At 42.8% G+C, this 19,457-nt stretch overlaps 1 pseudogene; it reads left to right on the plus strand.

The window, feature by feature from the left end:
* The window catches only part of LOC114218049 (beta-hexosaminidase subunit beta pseudogene), a 75,026-nt pseudogene extending 55,951 nt beyond the window's left edge, over window positions 1–19,075 (plus strand).
* Window positions 19,076–19,457: the final 382 nt, after the last annotated feature.

The raw sequence follows: 19,457 nt of genomic DNA on the forward strand, positions 1-19,457 counted from the left end.
CATCGCTTGGCATCAGGGAAATCCAAATCAAAACCTCAGCCAGATACCACCTCACACCAGTCAGAGTGGCTAAAATTAACAAGTCAGGAAACGACAGATGTTGGCGGGGATGCGGAGAAAGGGGAACCCTCCTACACTGTTGTTGGGAATGCAAGCTGGTGCAACCACTCTGGAAAACAGTATGGAGGTTCCTCAAAAAGTTGAAAATAGAGCAACCATACGATGCAGAAATTTCACTACTGTGTATTTACCCCAAAGATACAAATGTAGGGATCCCAAGGGGTACGTGCACCCCGATGTTTATAGCAGCGATGTCCACAATAGCCAAACTGTGGAAAGAGCCACGATGTCCATCGACAGATGAATGGATAAAGAAGAAGTGGTATATATACCCAATGGAATATTATGCAGCCATCAAAAGGAATGAGATCTTGCCATTTGCAACGACGTGGATGGAACTGGAGGGTGATATGCTGAGTGAAATAAGTCAATCAGAGAAAGACATGTATCATATGACCTCACTGATATGAGGAATTCTTAATCTCAGGAAACAAACTGAGGGTTGCTGGAGTGGTGGGGGGGTGGGAGGGATGGGGTGGCTGGGTGATAGACATTGGGGAGGGTATGTGCTATGGTGAGCACTGTGAATTGTGCAAGACTGTTGAATCACAGATCTGTAGCTCTGAAACAAATAATGCAACATATGTTAAGAAAAAAAGAAGGAGGGGAAGAATAGCAGGAGGGGAAGAATGAAGGGGAGTAAGTCGGAGGGGGAGACGAACCATGAGAGACGATGGACTCTGAAAACCAAACTGAGGGTTCTAGAGGGGAGGGGGGTGGGGGGATGGGTTAGCCTGGTGATGGGTATTAGAGAGGGCACGTTCTGCGTGGAGCACTGGGTGTTATGCCCAAACAATGAATCATGGAACACTACATCAAAAACTAATGATGTGTAATCTATGGTGATTAACATAAAAATAAAAAATTTAAAGTGAAAAAAATATATGGGCTCAACGAAATATTTTCCATTCTCCTAAAGTAAGGCCAGGTATTATAATGTTAAGATATCCCCCCTCAGTGCCTTTGGGAGTATATCACTCTTAGAACTCTGCGCTGATGTGTACAACCACAGGCCTTTCCAGAAAAGGTGCCATATTTAGACTTTAGTATAACAACGCCTTTCTGTGAGCTCTGGGGGAGCACTCCTAACCCAACACATGTGTTCCATTGTTTCACCAGGCCTGGTCATAAAATCGGGTCCTAGTAATAATTATGAAGGAGTGTATCTTCATCCCTTACTCAGAATTGACTAAGCCAAGTCTTCCCTCAAGTCCCTCCTGTTACTCCAGGAAAAACTCAGAATATTCCTGGAGCTGCTGCCCTCAAGTTCCCTTTTCCCCTGAGATGGCAGGGGCCAGCCTCAAGGAACTGTGAGTTCTTGTCAAGCTGGGGGCCGGGAACACCAGTGGTCACGTCACTGAGAGGAGGAGCGGTGGGAGGTGGGGGGGCAGTGAGTCTCCTCCAGGTTGGGCACAGGACCAAGCTAAGCTCAGTGATGCGACTCTTATTTCTTTTTCACTAAAGATTCTGGGGCAACTTACTGGGGGCTCTACATGTCTGAGAATTAGTTCAGTGAAAGGAGAGATGATAGGCAGTCATTTCAGGCTGAGAACTGAACCATTTGTATGAGGTAAGGGAAGCTTTAAGTTGGAGAGGATGGCTCATCTTTGTGCCAGCTGATCTTTCTAGCAACAGTGACATCTTCAAAGTCACCATATTGGGTAACCGGGAGGTTTGGCTAAGGAGGAACAAATTTCAGCCCCCCCCCCAGTCCTTTCCTGGCAGGACCTCAACTTTCTTAGGTGGTATTTCACTGCTTTTCTAGAAGGCTCCTTTTGATAGAGAAGAGCACATGAACGTGGCAACTGGAGGGTCTGACAGTATCACGTAAGAAGGGTCTTAATAGGAGCTGAGGGACGGCCTCAGTCTGAGTCCACCAGTCTTTTCTACTTTGCCTGCCTGCTTCAAGCCCCAGCATGGTACACTGGACACCCAAGAATTACTTACCAAATCAATCACCTATTAGTTTGGTCATCTTGGGGAAGTTATTTAACCTTTCTGAACTTCCTCTTTTAATGTTTAGTAGAGATTATGATGCCTCCTTTGCAAGGTCATTGTAAGGTGTAAACAGGGTGACATCCAGTTGATCCTCATTATTTGTAAAGTGGTATTTGTGAATTTGCCTACTCGGTAAAATGTATTTGTCACCCTATATCAATACTTAAATTTCTTTCACCATCATTCACAGAAATGCACAGAGTGGCAAAAAGTTTTGAGTCCCCCAAAGTGCATGTTCCCAACTGAGGCCAAATAAGACAATGCTCTGCCTTCTAGTTTCAGCTCTCAGGCTAAACAAGTGTCCTTTTTTTTTTTTTTTGGCTCTATTTAGTGCACAGGTTTTGTGTTTTTGTTTTTTGTTTTTTTTTTGGTCATTTCACTGTTTAAAATGGCCTGCAAGTGTAGAGCTGAAGCACTATGTGCTGTTTGTAAGTGTAAGGAGGCTGGTACATGCCTTATGGAGAAAATACACATGTTGGATAAGCTTTGTTCAGGCCTGAGTTATAGTGCTGTTGGCTGTGAGTTCAATGTGAATGAATCAGCAATATGTACTCAAGAAAGTGTCTTTAAACAGAAAAACACAAAACAAAGTTATGTATTGATTGTGTGATGGAAATGTGACCATTATATTTTTTGGTATAAATTATGAAAAAAAAAAAAAAAGAAAATATTGACCAGACAATCACAGGAACTTAGCCCTGTATTTCCCCGGGAGCAGGGATTTAGTGTTTGCTAATTCAGTGTTTATGGAGATTTTATAGAACGTAACTACCGTGAGTAAGGAGAATTGACCATACTCTGAATGCCTGGTACTTAGTCGGGGCTAAACATACACTTACTCCTTTGACTTCTCTCTGATGCATAAGAGTAAAATGATGGATTTTGTTTGAAGGGGGAGGATTGGCTGCTTCTTTACCCTTGTTTCCTTAGAGTGTTTCCTTGAAAACTTAATAGGTCTAATAAGAGGCCTGACCTTTTTAGTTTACAATGAAAGGTCGGGAACCTTCTGATCCTTGACACTGTGTACTCATACCTCCAAAATTACCTTTCTCATGAGGTTTATAGGAGACTCTCACAAAGTGAATCCATTCATTGTTCAAGGAGATAAGAGAAGCCTGAACTATTCTTTACTTCACTGTAGAAACGTATATAAAATTCTGTCTGAACTTTGTAGATACTTTTGAGCGTGTAAATCTGGTAGTACTTACTCAAATAAACTGTGCCCTTCTCTCTTCTATATTGATACAGAGAGGTAGGGTTATTTTCTTTCTCCAACATATGTTTGGGTTTTATTTTGGGAAAGCTGTTCTTTGTCATTTTTTTAAAAAGATTTTATTTGTTTATTTGTCAGAGAGAGAGAGAGAGAGAGAGAGAGAGAGAGAGCACACAAGCAGAGGGAGAAACAGGCAGAGGGAGAAGCAGGTTCCCCGCTGAGCAGGGAGCCCGATGCGGGGCTCAATCCCAGGACCCCGGGATCATGACCTGAGCCGAAGGCACACGGTTAGCTGACTGAGCCACCCCGGTGTCCCTGTAAGTTTCTTGGGCTTGTTTGTATCTGGCAATGACCAAGATTACCAAGTGGCTCTTTGACTTTGTTATAATGCAGTTCAAATTATTCTAATGCACCTATTAAGTTAAAGGGGCTATGCTTGTGGGCTCTCAGTGAATCAGTTTTGTTGTCGAATAATGAAGCACCTCAGGTTTTCCAGATTTCTTTGTCTGCTTAGAAAAATGGATGTCCAGGCATTTCATAAGGTATTAGATGATCCTAATTGTGGACTGAGGATGTTGCAGGCATGGGAAGAAAAATTACTTAGACTGCATTTCATGGCATGATTCTCAATTATTGGCTCCGGCTATGAACCAGATATCTGATTTTTCTAGGAGATACAGAACACTAATAATTTAAGACAGAAAACAAGTTAGGGCTCCACTGATCCATCTTGTTGGCTGTTTTGAGGAACCCTTCACCAAGGGATGAGATAGGCAAATGCTTGATTTTGTACTCATTAATCTGTTGCCTCTTCCACGCTCTTTTTCTTCCCCTGCAGATTCTCAGGCAAGATTTCCCAACCGTGTGTGTGTGTGTGTGTGTGTGTGTGTGTGTGTGTGTGTGTGTGTGTGTGTGTGTGTGTGTGGCGGGGTTGGTGGGGGAGGATTGCCCCATTGAGAAGCACTGCTTTCGAGAGAGAAAGTGCATTCTGTGCCAAGCGGGGGTTTCTAGTGTTTTCCTGTCTCTGAGCCTCCAAGCCAGTAACAGAAAGTCATTGGTCCCTACCACTAAGGTTTCCCACCTGACTGTCCTCGGGAGAAATGTGGCTACCACATGACAGAGGTTCTTCTCAGTGGGCTGTCCTCAGGTTGCCAGCATCTCAGGAACACCATTTGCTTGGCGTCTCCTGTTTTCCTGCCCAGAGAAGGAAGAAAACACTGCCCCTCATAGAAGCTTCATTTTGTTTTGATTTTTGTTTCCTTTTTCCTTCATAGAGGACAACAAGCGTAACGGCTTCTTCAAGGTATGGAACAACCCGATCATCTGATTTTCAGCCTTCCTCAGTTCCCCAGAGTTCCTGACCATAAACGTCAGCCACTTCCCTTTTTTGATCATTCCTTCCTCAGGACCTTTGTCCAGCCAAGCTAATTGGCTCAGTGCAGAGAGGCAGAGGGACATGGAGGCTAGGAGTGTAGGCCCATTTCAAAGCCCGGCTCTGCCATTCACGTTGTGTGACTTGGAACGGCTCAGCTTACCTTCTGGGTACTTTAGATTTCTTCTTTACAAAATGCTGCTAATGATATCACCACCCGTAAATCATTACCGTGAATCTCACAGCCCTTGGTATGGTGGTGGAAGGAACCATCTGTGTTTTGGTGGAGATCCCCACCACACCTTTCCCCTTTTACAGGAGCTATTTTACAACTCTAGCCTGCAGAAAACGGAGAGTGATGTAATACAGGTCTTGTCCACAGACATAAAATTGTCCTGTCATTGATGCTACCATTATCTAGCTGCTTTTATTTTGGTGTCTCTCTGAGTAAGGACCACAGGGCGCTGACATCTTAGCTCTTCTTCCTTTCAGTGTCTGTGTAATAAATTGAGTGTACAAAGGGTTCATGTTTCTTTACTGGTCAGATCCATCAGGCCTCGTCCGACTTCCCAAAGCCTATCTGCTTGTCACTGTAGCTCTTTATACCATTGGGTGTTATTTTTGTTAATAGCCTGCCATCTTGTACCCATCCTTTTTGATGTTTTCTGCGGCAGGATTTATGATTAGGGTTAGGTTAGGGACAACCCAAAACTGAGTGCACAAACATCTGTGGCCTCCTAGCCTGTGTCATCCCAGCCCGTCTTAGTTAACTACCGTGGTGTAACACACTACCCCCAAACTTAGCAGCTTACGACAACACACACTTGTTACCTCAAAGTTGATGTGGGTCACGAATTCAGGCATAGCTTAGGTGTGTGCATCCTCTGGCTCTGGAGAGTTTTACAACTCTGTGATCGAGGTATTGACCGAGGCTATGGTCTCATATCAAACTCAGCTGGGGAAGGATCCGCACTCGTATGGTGGTTGTCAGGATTCAGCCCCTCAAGGGCTATTGGACTGAGGGGCCTGTTCCTTGAGGGTTATTGGCTGGAGGTTGCCCTCAGTTCCTTGCCGTGTGGGCCTCTCTACATTTGCTTGATCAAGGTGTACAAACTAAGAAGGCAATAAAGACAGACTACCAGCAAGATGGAGTCACAGTCTTTTATAACTTAATCACTGAAGTCATGTCCCAAGACTTTACCATATTCTCTTCATTAGGATCAAATCACTAGGTCCAGCTCGTGCTCAATAGGAAGGGATTATGTGGGGATGTGAATACTAGGAGGATGGGAATCATGAGGTGCCATCTTAGAAGTCTGCCCATCACAGAGACAAATGTGAAGCAAATCTGATGGGGCAGACAAAATAATCATAACCCCGAACTCCCTAGGCTTCACAAGCAGAGGTACAAGTGAGGTAACATTATTATAGTGTCTGGATATAGCTGGCTCGTAGTCCCCACCTGCTAACACCATATCTTCAGCCTTTCCCTCAAAGTCAACCTTGTGTATTTCTGAGAATCCACCAAAAGTATCTCATATGGTCTCATACAGTCTCAGCCCACCCTGGTCTTTAGCTACAGCTTTTAAGAACAGCACCGAGGTACTGACGTTAGTACCAGTACTCTCTCCCAGAAGTATTCCCAGAGATGGAGTTTCTTTCAGTCCACGTTGCACTCTTGAGGCCATCTACAAAACACACACTTGACAAAATGCTCCCTACCTGCCTGAGTCACAACTTAGATACCCAAATGGTGCTGCTTATTTCCCAGTGTTCCTGCCGTGTAGAGCCCCTCTATTTGGTCAGACTCCCTCATTCAGGTCAGTTTGGGGAATGGGTATAATAGCATCCTCACTGTGTTTTGATCAGATGCTCAAAACCTCCTCATAGGTTCCCTCACTATTTCCCATCTGGGTTAATACCTAGAGGCAGTTGTAAATGTTTAGCAATTGGCCCTTAAACAACAACAACAACAAAAAGCCCTGATTTGGAGCATTTGCCAGTTTCCATGGTATAGGTGCTCCCACCATGGATGATTACAAATGACCAACGTGACATCAGTGAACGTGGAATTGGGAGGGTATGGGAGCAGGCAGCTCTTTGCAAGCCAATATAAGCTGGCTCCAGTGAACCATTGTTTGGACACAGCCATGATAGGAATCTGAGCCTGGACTAGCTGGAACCTCACTGTGCGCTCCACATGGATATTCACCTCCATCTGATAAGGCATGGGAGTTTTTAATCACTCTACTGATACTCTAGCCATGACTCTGGAACTCTTGTGCATTTCTTTCACGGAAGTTGCTTCCATGGCAAACTGGGCCTAGACCTCCGTATCCTCAGAGAAAAGTCTGAAGTACTCAAACAGCCCCCCAGATTTATAGCCCCTTTAAGATCCTGTTTCCCAAGATCCTCATGGACTCCAGGCTATTTCACAGGCTTGGGCTGTTCCTCTGGGTCTTTGATCTTTCCACCCTCTATCCCACCATGTTGGCCCAGCCTGAAGGACTGAGTTTCCACCCAGGTTCTTCGTCCTTGATTCTAGCTAGGACCCCATTTTACTGTTAAGGGACACTATTACCCCATATAAATGGGTCCAGTTTCTTTTCTTGAGGCTTAGTTTTGCCCCCTTTACAATGAATATAATCATAGGCTCAGAGCTTCTTGACACACAAAGTAGTAGAGATTTTGGAAAGAGTCAGGCAGATATGCCCTTATAATTCCATAGAAGTGTGACCTTGGGTGGATCATTTAGCTTTCCTGAGTCTGAGCATCTCTGTATGTTTAGTGGAGATGAGAATACCTACTTCCTAGATTTGTTACGGGGTTATAAATCAGAGGGTGGATATAGAGTTCCGGGCACAGAGTACGTGTTTCACAAAAATATCTCCAAATACTCCATTATTGCTTTTATTGATTGTGTGCACATGTTCTCCCTCTTACCCTCCATCTTTAAGCACGAGTGAATCTCTATCCGTGGACACAAGGTTGGGGTTGGGTTGGATGGGGCTGAGTTGACCTGTCTTGGGCTGAGGGTCAAGCAGGAGACAGAGAGAGTTGTCACCCTTGTAAGGAGGTTCAGGACCTGGTACCACATTTGCTTGTGTGTTTTTTTTTTAAAATACATGTTTGTATTAATTTTTCAAAATATAAAGGTATAACCTGCTCATCTTTAGAAAAATATATAGTCATGTATTTTGAAAAGCTAATTACCCACTCCTCCCCCTTTCCTGTTCTTTTGTTGAAAGCAATGTGTTTATCCTTCTGTAACTTATACATGCTACACAAACATAAATGCATATACTAGGGCTTTTCTTGATGCTTATTTTTATAAAATGGGTCCCTAAGATATGCATTACTCTGCAACTTGTTTTTCTCACTTAATAATTCATCATATGGACATTATTTGCTTTTTTTGTAGGCTCTCAACACATAGTTACTGAAATATTCATTTGTGAAATAAGACTATAAAATTCTTTTGTTGTAACAACTTTATTGAAATATAATTCACATACTATATAATTCACCCATTTAATATGTAGAATTCAATGGCTTTTAGTACATTCACAGAGTTTTACAACCATCACCACAATCAACTTTAGAACATTTTATCACTCCCCAAAGCAACACCATACCTTTAGCAATTGCCTTCCATTTCTCTCCACCAGCTCTCTACCCTCAGCAGCCCTAGGCAACCACTAATCTACTCTCTGTGTCTAGAAACTTGCCTGTTCTCCACATATCCTATACATGGAATTGTATATGTTTTTTTTTTTTTTGTAACTGACTTCCTTCCCTTAGCATGTTTTCAAGGTTCATCCATACTATAACATGTATCAGGGTTTCATTCCTTTTTATTGCTGAATACTATTACATTGTATGGATATGCTTCAGTATTCATCCATCAGTTGATGGTTATTTAGACTGTTTCCACTTTTTGGTTATTATGAATATTGCTTCTGTGAACATTTGCATATATCATTTGCTTTTTTTTGAGGGGGGAGGAGCAGAGGGAGAAGAAGAGAGAAAATCTTAAGCAGGCTCTGTGCCCACTGCAGGGCCCAACATGGGGCTAGATCTTACCACCCTGAGATCATGACCTGAGCCAAAATCAAGAGTCAGATGCTTAACCGGCTGAGCCACCCAGGTGCCCCTATCATTTGCTTTTTAACCCCCAATTTTCTGGTCACCTGTTGACCTCTTTCTCATTCCACACCCCATGTTCTGGGAATGCTTAGTCCTCAGCAGAATGCCAGAGTCCCTAATTTAGGGGTGTGGGCAGATGTTCAAGCTTCCGTTATACACTAGGTCTGCATGTGTTATGGTAGATGATAGCGGACACTAATTCTGAAAACAACAGTTTTTCTTCTCCAACAACAAAAATAAATTTGTACCTCTCCTGACAACTTGGTTTCATGATATAATCAGAAGACACCCTTTGTGGTAAAATAATAACAATCTCCGCTCTGTATCTTCAGTACAGATCTCTTTCCATGTCAAATATCTGGCTGCCTGGACCATCTGGATTTCCTATAGGCTTCTCTAAAGAGCCTGTCCGAGATGGTGCTCATCACAGTCCCTGACACTCCATCCTCCGCAAATGCACTCTGACTCCTGCATTCCCTACACGGGTGGAAGGCACCCCCTTACGTACTGCCACTGAGTCAGAAATCTATCAATCCATTCTGCGTATGATCAGTTTCCCAAGGCATGTCAAGCTCTCTGAAATAGTTCTCTAATTCACCGTCTTCTCCTTATCCTCACTGCTACGACAGCAGTTCAACCTTTCGCAATATCCCCTTGTGCGCCGTGACCTCCTGAAACACACGGTGTTCTGTGTTTCTGCATTTTCTTTGCCCACGGTATCCCTCTCCTTCTCACGTGCCTGGTTAGTGTTAAGTCAACATTTAAGACTCACTTCAAATGTCACCTTGTCTCCAAAGGTCTTTTTCTCCCTTTGCCTTCAAGTCAAGTGAGTTGCCCTTTTTGCTCCTTGGCACACTGCTCTTACCTTTATTTTAGCACTTACCAGGTTCTGGTGTAGTTACTGGTTTGTCTATTTCTGCTTTCATTTGATGCTGAAATTCTTCTGTCTTTTATTTTTTATTTTTTAAATTTTATTTTTTTAAAAAGATTTTATTTATTTATTTGAAATGGAGAGAGAGAGAGAGCGGGGGGAAGGGCAGAGGCAGAGGGAGAAGCAGGCTTCCCACCGAGCAGGGAGCCCGATGTGGGACTCGATCCCAGGACCCTGGGATCATGACCTGAGCCGAAGGCAGATGCTTAACTGACTGAACCACCAGGCGCCCCTCTTCTGTTTTTTTAAATCACTGTAGCTCACACATTATTAGTAGTAGACAAATATATGTTTAATAAGTGAATGAATAACTAAACTTTTGTATATAAAGAAAAATTTGGATAAATGATCAATTTTTCAAGTATATTTGAGGACCTCCCCTCCTTATTAGATCTCAGCTGTTCATTTGTTACATGTCTTACATTCCAGGGTACTTATGTAAATATGTAACTGTTTTCATCTATGCTTTCTCCATCTGATTTGATAAATTTTAATGATTAGATTCTGAATAATTGGAGAGACTCCTTGCAATGTGCATAATAGATCCATTAATAGTAATATCTAATTAAAGAGTATTTTTTAAATGAACAAAGTGATAGAATAAATCCATTAAGTCCCGTTAAATCCCTCCATAAAAGTGAACACTGCGTTTGTTAAGGGTTCCTTAATGAAACATTAGCCCAAGTACTTCAGAAATTAATATGAAGCCCTCTGCACAGAGTCATGTCTTTCAGAAGCACATGCCTTGTTAGGTGGCCCCATGGTCAGAGCTCATCAATTCCATAAGTTTATCACACTGAGACTCACTTTAATGCTTTGCTAAATATTAATAGAAAAATATCATTAGAGTTGTACACATTATTTATTGATCTAAAGAGGTAACATCTCTTCCTAGCAAAAACAACTTCAGAATTCAAGTAGTAAAGCAGATTTTGAAATTTTCATAGAGGAGAAAACAAAAAGGAGAAGAAATACATGAACAAGGGGGAGATGGTAAATATTTATTTATTTATTTATTTAAAGATTTTATTTATTTATTCATGAGAGACAGAGCGAGAGAGAAGCAGAGGGAGAAGCAGGCTCCCCACTGAGCAGGGAGCCCGATGCGGGACTTGATCCCAGGACCCTGGGATCATGACCTGAGCCGAAGGCAGACGCTCAACCATCTGAGCCACCCAGACACCCGAGATGGTAAATATTTAAATGTATATGGGGCATGTTTCCCATAGCTCTGTAGGTTGATGAGGAACAGGAAAGAATAATCGACTTGGTCTCTTCTCTGAAAAAGAACACTAAGCCAAATACCAGTTTGTTAACTTCGGTATCTGGAGAGCCACGTTCACTGCTCTTTGCACTCAAAGCTTATGCTGACGTGTCAGAAGAATTTTTAAAATTCTGATAAACCCATGGCAGCTCTGGAAAGAGACTTGGGTGCCACCAGCCAATCATGCATTTTGAGGACTATGTGAAAAATTGAAAAATACAGTTGGACTGATAGAAAAAGCAAAGGTGAAAACCCCCGAAGCCCCGCCCCCCTCCCGGGGCAGATGAGGAGACTGCAGAGAAGTGAGCGCGTGGGACTTCACGGGAAAGTTCCATGCTGCCGAGGCACCGGGCAGTGGGAGAAGGTGAGCAGGTGGCCGGTGGCATCATGGGAATGGAAGTAAAGAGGTCTAGTCTGTCCCCATCCAGGTAGCCTTTCAGCCATGGTGCCAAATGAGACTCTCTGTGCTGGTTTTTACTCAAAGTAGCTACTCTTAGTAACCAAAATCTACTCTGGGCTAGCTATTTTGTCACTCACTTGTGAAGGATTCAGAGTTGCTTCTGGTATTAAATAATAGAACTTACTGAAGGAAGGCCCTCTGAAATCAATCCCCAATTGCTTGTACAAAGAGCACGGAATTCAGCAGAATATAGCTCTCTCGGTTTGAACGTAATTGGAGTTTTTGTCTAATCTCCCTTCAGCCAATAACCTAATCTCCCATCACTTCCAGGAACGCCTCTTCCGCATTCGACATTTCTAGGAGTTTGGGTGATACCTCTTGAACAATTTTTCCTTTAAGTACTATCCTATTATCTAATTTGTGTTAAAATCCTGAATCTGATGCCCCCCCCCCCCCATTCCCTCTAGGCTCTCGGGCCTGCCAGAGAAAGGAGATTTTTTCTCTCCTTTCTGACACTTGCCATAGCTGCATTAAGAGGAAAAGAGTGAAATCTGTTTGATCTCAGAGACATGCTGTTTTGTGGATAATGAAAACAAATGAAGCATAACAGTTAATTTTGTTCTTTCTATCACAGATGGGGTCTCCTGTTAAAGAAACCTCTCAATCAAATAGATTCTTTTATTTGCCACTGAAGGCCCAGATAGATCAGCAAGGACAAGTTGTATTTGCTGTCCGACTTCCATCATTCTCTGAGCTTGAGACATTTTAAATTCTGAGAACTCTGATCATCATTGCCTATTTTTAAACAACAAAAGCCAAGAAAATTATTCTCCTTTAGAGTCCATAACATAGATATCAGCACAGGATAAAACAAACACTAGAGACCTTCATGTTTTCAATGGTTTGTCTGTCCCAAGTTCCAAGGTCACGTTTTCTTTGTTTTTTTTTTTTTCTTCTTTTTTTTCAAGTCAGTGCAAAAATAAAGGAATTGCCACAAAGAGAAATACTGAGTATCTACAGTAGAAGGAAAGCTCAGGGAGTCATGGAAAGGGCAGTGGTGAGGGGTGAGCTGTGTGTCTGCTGATGAGCTCTGAAAAAGGAATTTCACCCTCAGAAAAATTCTAGAGATCGGTATGAATCTCTTTTGCAAAAGCTTAAAAACAATGGCCTCAAAGCCAAAGCGAGATGTCTTTCAGAGACAGAATATTTTCACTAAAACGACTGTCATTTTTTAAAATCCAAGTACAGCTGATACACTGTGTTACGCATTGCAAGTGTACGACACGGTGATTTGACAAGTCCATATGTCATGCTCTGCTCACCACAAGTGCTCCCTGTCACTTTCTGAATGTCTTCCTCACGAGTCCTTCATCATTCGAGTGACATTGTGGAGAGATGAGAGATCCAGAGACTCAGAGAGGTCATGTGACTTGTTCATATTAAACACAGACATTCTTCATGTCTAGGATGAGAGGTTCAGGGTCATCCCTGTTGACCATGAATTTACCAGGACTCTCCCTGATGTTTTTCTAGGGACCCAGCAGCATGCACAAATAATTAGCAGAATTATATGTATTTGTGAAAATCAGATCACATAGCACATAATGTGCCACAGTCACTTGTCTAATTTAACCATATCCCATGCTTGCCTCTCCAGCTCAGTGTGTGTGGCTCTGATAACATTCTTTTTAAAGCCTGCATCATAATCACTTAGGTCAGTGATTCCTGAGGGGAATCTCTTTCCCGAGGGGGTAAATCAACCCCCTTGATTTGGCTCCCCAGGTGACAGCGGGCCATGTGTGGGGAAATTCTTGTTGGTCATAATTGGGCGCCAGGTGCTGGTGGCATCGAATGGGTGGGGGCCAGGGAGGGTGCTCAGCATCCGACTGTGCACAGGATGGCTCCTGCCACCAGGAATGTTCTGGCCCACGTGTCAATGGCGCTGAGCTTGAGAAGCCCTGAGAATAGACGTGGCACCATTCGTTTAACAAATTCTCTCTTGGTGGACATTGGGAGTATTCCCAATTTTATACACTATAGTAGCAGTGGATAAATGTTCAAGAATTTCTGTGTTTGCTCATCATTCCAAATATTACTTCAGGATAAATACCTAGAAGGATCATTTCTTAGTCAAAGATTATGCCACTAACTCGAACTACTACAGGTTACGTGAATTGACATTTCTTCCAAGAGTACGTGAAACTGTGTGGCTCTCCACCCCTCATCCTCCATTGGGCATTATCCGCCTTTTAAAGCTTTCGCCAAGCTTTTTGAAATATGGCTCTCTACTTCTTTATTGTCATTTTCAAATTTATTGTTAGTGACTTAGCCATCTCTTCAAATGTTATTGGACTTTGCGTTTTCTTCCTAATTGTGAATTGTCTCTTCACGTCCTTAATGATTTTTCTGTTGAGTTTGTTATCAAATCTTCTTGATTTGGAAAGCTTTGTCTCTTATGTGCATTGCACATATTTTTTCCTAGTTTTTCATTTCTCTTTTATCAGTAATGGTCTTTGGACATGTGAACGGGTAACATTTTTATAAAGGCGAATTTATCCTTTTTCAAGTATTTCCTCCTGGAATTTGTCATGTTCAGAAATGTTTTCCTCACCCAAAGAATATGAAAATATACACCTCTGTTTTCTCCTACTCCTTTTCCAGTTCCTTTGGGGTCTGTTTGTCAGTTCGTTTTATATTTCGTCCTCTCCACCTCGCTGGAGCTCACGTCCGTGTAAATGTTAACCCACGGACTCTCCTAATACAGTCACTGTGCTTGCATGGGAACCAGCCAAGTGGAGATTCTCTTTGCAGAGAATAAACTTCTAACCTTGCCATCTGAAATCCATTCCGGAACACCAGCCAAGTTTGTTCCTAACATCACCCACAGGCAGGAATGAGGATACCCAACACGGTTAAGTGTTAAGCTTGTGAAGCTAAAGAATTTACAAGATTTCGTGTTAGGTTTATATTTCATTTTCTTTGGTTTATTCAGGCTATTTCATTAGGTACATTTCGTATCTCCTTTTAATTTATAATTGGCATAGAGTGATGTATTAGTTTCAGGGGTATAACATACTGATTGGACAATTATATAGTTACCACCTGTCACCATATAAAGTTATTACAGTATTCTATTCCCCGGGCTGTACTTTTCATCCCCGTGACGTACTCGTTGTGTAACTGGAAGTTTGCACGCCGTATTGTTTTATTTTATGTTCACATGGCACCTTTAAAACAAGCTGTATGATCCCCACTTTATGGATGAGGCATGGTGAAGGCCGTCTGCTTGGCTGTTCATTTCTTGAGAACAGCAACTGTGGTTTTTCCTCCTTCTCCAGTGCCAGGAACATAGCATCTATTGGATAAATTCTTGGTTGGCCCAAGGGCACACTTTACTATGTAAAGGAGATGAGCAGGTTAATGGGATAGTTGACATTTCTCCTATCTACTTGATTTAGCAATAGCTGAGCCCCAAAATAGCATCCTTGAGAGAAATTGTCTGCAAAATACAAGGTGATTTTGTTCCCTTCGGCTGATCTTTGTATTACCTATCCTTTCCCGGCTTTTATGTCTGTATAAATTGAAGAAAAAAAAATCTGAACTTGCCCCAAATGAAGGTGAGCATAGGATATGGATGTTTAAGGGTCAATAAATAATGTTTCGGGGAGATGTTTAGAGTCCATCAGCTCGCATGTTTTGGCAGGGCTTAAATACTAAATTTACTGCTAGCTCTCTAAACAAGATACCTTGGTTAGAGAGGAGGAAGATGGGATTTTTACCCTAATGGACAACACTAGTAATTTTATCAGAAAGCATTTCTCCTTCAAGGAAGACTATTCAGTACCTTTGCAAGTGAATTGATATGAGCTCTTGATCAAAAAACCCCTCTTAACTGTCATGTTCCCCTAGAAAGCAGATTATTTCTTGACTGCCAGCCCACCTGTGGGCGAGTTCCTAGGTTATTTAAAAATACTTACAACTGCTTTCCCCTGGAAGAACCAAGACCAGGGCCACATTGAGCATGGCTCTGGAAACAGACAGTGCTGTTGGTGTCCTTAAAAACAATTGTATCCACTTGGTCGAAAGGATCATGTGTCCAACCAGCAAGCATCACTGCACAAATGATGTGCAGAGATTTTCAGAAGCATGCTCCTTTGACTTGAGGTCGAATGGCCAGGGCCATGACTGGATAGATTCTAACTTTGTCAGTGGTCAGTGCTAGAGCCATTTTTTAAGAAAGAAAATCGTTCCGTGAGAAGATGCTAGGAGCACCTCCAACCAGAAGCCTTTTTGTATTCATGGCTAGTTGTATCCATAACCACCAGACAAGAGATAAAAATTGATAAAACTACAGCCTTGGGGATATAACTTTATCCCCGAGGTCTCCTCAGGGCCCCGGCTTTATATAAATTTTCCACCACACTCTCACATACACCAGCTCTTCAAAGTACAAGAATCTGTTTCCCTGATGGGTAAGGAATCACAGGGTAGAAAACATATTCAGGACAAAATTACAGAATTGTACTTCTTCCTCAATAAAAATTAATTTCTTTCCTTACTTTCACAGGACATCGATAGCTGAGTCTAAATAAGTTTCCAGTCTGGTGTCCTTAAGAAAAACAAGGTCTCAGGCTGATTTGGGACGTACTGCGAGGCTCTGTTTGAAACTCTCTTTCCCATGTCTGTTGTTTCAGTTGGTACTTTTGTCTTCTGCATCCTCAAGACTCAAATCTTTCAAGATTTGCCTTTTCTTTGGGTTTGCTGCTCCGTTCATTGCCACCAGGAGGGTCTTCCCAGTTCCCAACTAGTCAGTTTGCTGGTTTGTCCTTGCCACTTATGGCCTTTGCTCTGATCCTGAGTCTTGGTCCGAGCTTAGCCCTGGATGGCGGCAGACAGGGAGGGTGGGTGGAAATGGCTGAAGATGAGACAGGGAACACCAGTTCGAAGCTGTGTTTGTGGTTACTTCCATTTTCAAGCAAGAGACTCCCAGCCCAAACTGGCAAAGAAAGGAGATTTGCTAGTTATCATAACCTGAAATTAGTAATCAACACTTTACAAAACAATGCCACACGTATCATTTCACTATATCCCACAAATAACCCTCTGAGGCAAACTTGGCCATCCAGAGATTTCAACAGAACAAGTGCAATTCCGCAGGTGGGTTGCCAATGACCGCATGGCCACTAGGTGGCGCAGTGGGATTCAGATCGAGGCTTAGGATCTGCTGATTTACTACACCTCCTTGCCACTCCCAGGGTTGTTTTAAGTGGGGATTGAAGTGGGAAGGAGTAAGCAGAACACACAGAATAAGATGGTAGGGAGGGGGGAAGACCCTGGCGGGTTTCAATTAAGGACACATTTTATAGAACTGGGTAAAAAAAAACAAACAATTGAAGGGGAACCCCAAAGAGCAGAGAGGGGGACGTTGCTGTGGGGGATCCGGGGTGGCACCTGGAGAGAAAGGAAAAGGTGCCGACAGGGGAGAATGTTCCAAAGGGTCAATCCCCCATCTTCACGGTCGCATCTCGGACTGTCCTGCAATGATCAAGACGCTGCCTGTCCCAGTGTGCTCCCTGCATACGGGGTTCTGTTTGCTTACACTGATACAGGTCTCTGTGGGTTCCAGTGTGAAAATATGGTATCATATTTGCAAAGACAATTGTCTGAAGTCACACAAACCATTTTCAGAGCCCAAGGGCTCTGGTCTCACTTCTCACAATAGAAACACTTTTATTCAGAAGCAAAGAATCCAAGTGAGAAAGGGCAGAAAGGAGTCACCCTTTGTATTGAATTGTATGGAACGAGTTTGGCTAGTCTCCTGAACTTTCCCAGGGCTGCCTTCACAGCTGAGAACAGCTTTTGGTTTTCAAGTTTTATTTTGCTTGAAAGACAAAAAACAAAAACAAAGCCCCTTTTCTCCCAGAGTTGTAGTCAGTTCCGGTTGAGTCAGTTCTGCGGCTTCTGTTTTTCTGCCTGGTGATATGGTCTGTGGTCAGATGCTAGATTAAATAGTGGAGGCTCATCTTGAAGATCTCGTAGCACAAAGAGGCTCTGGGAAGAAGGAGGAACAGAAAGAACTGGGAAGGGGTTGTGTAAGCCACCCACGTGCTATAGCGTGACTAGGTGAATGGTGTGGCATATTTGATGAAAACCCTTTCCAGAATGACCTTTTCTCTACTCATACTGTGCGTCCTTCGGAACCGGAGCTAGAAGACTTAATAGGAAAGGGCAAGCCTTAAGAGCTCTTTTGGAGGGCGATTAACTCAAGGATCATGCAAACCCCTGATGCAGGGCTTGGAAGGCACTGAGGAGAGGGGAAATCACAACAAAAAAATCTCGAGGGGTGACCTGGCTGTGTGTGTGTGTGTGTGTGTGTGTGTGTGTGTGTGTGTGTGTTTGGGTGCATAAGGGAGACTTCCTTAACCTCTACCTTGCTCTCGAGTGACAAAAGCTGGTAATCCAGAGGTGTCAAACATACACACACGCTATAATTCCAGCTTAGAGGGACTCCACTCTTGGGAGAGGAAACTATTTCAGGGACCCTAGCACATAGATTTACTTTAATATACACATGTTCTCCCATCTGCATGTCTGTCTGCAGACCTTAGCGTGGGTGTCTTTACTTATTTTTTTAATGTATCTGTGATGTGGGTTTGATGAAGGTGAGCATTTCAGAAGTATTCCCTGAGAAGTTTATATATTCTCACTGAAACTTAGAAAGCTGGTCAAGAGAAAACCTATAAAAGGATGATAGGTCTCTTTATACTATGTTTTTGAGGAGCCTTTGAGAAATTTCCAGTTTTTTTTTGAAATTATATCCAGTCATTGGACTATGACATTTTCTGTTAGTGGTTGCCATCTTATGTTTCCAATCGTAACACAGAGCTGGTGAGTCCAGAGAGACTGAGAATCTTTCATTGCAGCAAAAATATATGATCCCCTCTTCTGTGCCTAACTCTGGGACTCACATTGCCTATAGCAAACTAGTTTTCTCATTTAGACTGATTTTTTTTCAAATTCCACAAGAAGATTACCACATAAGAGGCTAAAGGATAAAAAGGAACGCCTTGTGGCTTTCTTTAGGTGTAGCTTTGTAGATTGAAATTCTTTCCAGTTCCTTTCTATAAAAGGCCTTTGGAGCCAGAGCAGAGGTGGGAGGGAGTAAAAAAATAAGTAAAGACACCCACGCTAAGGTCTGCAGACGGACATGCAGATGGGAGAACATGTGTATATTAAAGTAAATCTCTGTGCTGGGATCCCTGAAATAGTGTCCTATCCTAAGAGTGGAGTCCCTCTAAGCTGAAATTATAGCGTGTTGGGTATGTTTGACACCTCGGGATTACCAGCTTTTGTCACTCGAGAAGTCATGATTATATCTTGACTTTTACGTCAGCAGAGCCCAGGGTGACCTGGCACTTAGAAGACTTTCTCATTTGGGCCTCTATCAATTAAAGAAGGGAGGGCATTGCCATGCAAAGATTACTTATTTTCTGTTCTATTTTTGTGCTGTCACCTTCTTTTTGTTTCTCAGCTACCTCTTTGGCTCTGTAAGTATTGAACATTTGATTTCCTTCTTCCACCTTCTGGGATCCTTTATCTCCAGCTTCCGTTACAACGTACCAGGCCGATAGGGCCACAATAATGCCTAATAACAAACCACCCCAAACCTCAGTGACTTTAAGCAGTAATCGTTTATTCTATGTGGTTTGGGTACATCTAGACTGGGCGAGGCTGGTATCCGGGCTCCTGGTTCTGAGCTCTAGGTTCCAGACTTCAGGTCCCAGGCTCCAGGTTGACTCTAGTTCTGCTCAGCAGGCTTCTTCTCTTCCATGGACCAGAAGTTACCCAGGGCATGTAGTGAGCTCAACATGTCTCATTCAGGGACCCAAGGTGAAGAGGCAGTGTCTATGTGGGTGTGTACTTCTCATGACCGGGCACCAGACTGAAGAAGGACATCTTGACAGGGCAAACACACATTGAGCCTCTGGTTGAATCACATCTGCTCACATACTA

Source organism: Eumetopias jubatus, unplaced genomic scaffold (assembly GCF_037043125.1).
Source record: "Eumetopias jubatus isolate StellerSeaLion01/CBP00866 unplaced genomic scaffold, mEumJub1_p1.0 scaffold_11, whole genome shotgun sequence".
Taxonomy (NCBI): Eukaryota; Metazoa; Chordata; class Mammalia; order Carnivora; family Otariidae; genus Eumetopias; species Eumetopias jubatus.